General features: G+C 40.0%; 1 non-coding gene across 1 annotated transcript; it reads right to left on the bottom strand.

The window, feature by feature from the left end:
- Nucleotides 1-931: 931 nt before the first annotated feature.
- On the bottom strand, nt 932-1,003 carry TRNAC-GCA (transfer RNA cysteine (anticodon GCA)). Its single transcript has one exon. It is a non-coding gene; the product is annotated as a tRNA-Cys (tRNA).
- Nucleotides 1,004-1,521: the final 518 nt, after the last annotated feature.

The following is a 1,521-nucleotide window of genomic DNA, read 5'->3' as shown; positions in this document are numbered from 1 at the left end:
CCAAGTAAACATGATTTTTATAAATTAGGAAAGTGTCAAAAGGGGAAAACTAAGGCAGCCATAAGACACTGGATCTGGACTTTCATGGTTTTGTAGGACTTGAGAAATTGAAGATTTGCTTGTGGCAAAGAGGAGAGAAATGGAAAAGAGGTTGAAGATACCTCTTTTCCATTTCTTTCCTCTTTGCCACAAGCTGCTGATTCAAAATGAGAAACATCACCACCTTTAGAAGATGCCTCTCTCTGAGAGTCCTCCCCACCCCACCCCACCCCCCCCCCATCTCATAGGACTGGATATCTGGCTCAAAGAAGACACACAAGAATTTTAAATGAGACATGAGAAACTTGAAAAGTGGGGTTATTGAGTCATATTTATAGTGAAGCACTAAAACAAGAGACTAAAAACAACTGTTTTTTTGTCCTGAAACTGCCTTATTTCTCTGGCTTTGCTGTTGAACTTGGATCAAGTGAGATACACCATTATACTTCCGAAGTTTTTTTCTTTTTCATTTACTTAAAAGACTGTAATAAAACTTTATCTTTTCCCAACCTCATTGTCTTTAAGACACTAACAATATCAGTAATTCAAGATAAACACTTCTCCCTTCTCGGTGGCCTTTCCTCCCCGAAATTGCCTCTGCAACCAGGTATAAGTACTGATCATTCTGCCTCTCAAAGCCATTCTCCGTTTGATACATTCCCAAAGCTCTGGCCTTCACTTAGGCTTTCATCTCTTTAAATACCTGTAGATAGCTCTAGTCTTGCCTCTTTCTAATCAAGCCTCTGCTCCAAAGAATAAAGTGAAAGTGAAGTCACTCAGTCCTGTTCAACTCTTTCGACCCCATGGACTGTAACCTACCAGGCTCCTCGATCCATGGAATTTTCCAGGCAAAAGTACTGGAATGTGTTGCCATTTCCTTCTCTGGGGGGTTTTCCCAACCCAGGGATTGAACCCAGGTCTTCTGCATTGCAGGCAGACACTTTACCATCTGAGCCACCTGGGAAGCCCCAAAGAATAACCAGTTTTAATAAGAGAAGAAATTAGTCTAGCGTCACCAAGCTTCCCATTTGTGCAGAGATTTTACATTCTCTGCCTTATTTAATCTTCTCTAAGCTTTCCTGTTTTTATCTTTATGCCCATTTTATAGAAAAAGAAACTGAGACTCAGAGATGTTAACCTTCTCCTGATCACATAGTTGGAAAATGATGAAGTTAAGCTTTAGATTCAAGTAAGGAGAGTTAGGGACCCAAGCTTTCAACCATGTTAAATTTCCTTCCCAGGAAGATGTGAGCTTAAACCTATTTTAAGAACCTACACTTTAAGTGAAGTTAGAGATAGGATATGAGTCCAGGTCTCTCCAACTTGTGACCTTTACACTATATTGTGTTTTGCTCATGACATTCCCTCGAGTAAAAATTCCTTTGGCTACATATTTCCTATTGCCGATATCAAGACTCTTCACATTTTGACTAACTAAACTTCCCAGCCTTTATCCCCCATCATCTTTGCCTTTTTGCTTTC

This window comes from Bos taurus, chromosome 8 (genome assembly GCF_002263795.3).
Source record: "Bos taurus isolate L1 Dominette 01449 registration number 42190680 breed Hereford chromosome 8, ARS-UCD2.0, whole genome shotgun sequence".
Classification (NCBI taxonomy): domain Eukaryota; kingdom Metazoa; phylum Chordata; class Mammalia; order Artiodactyla; family Bovidae; genus Bos; species Bos taurus.
The sequence above is the reverse complement of the archived record's forward strand: the minus strand, read 5'-3'. Positions and strand labels throughout refer to the sequence as shown.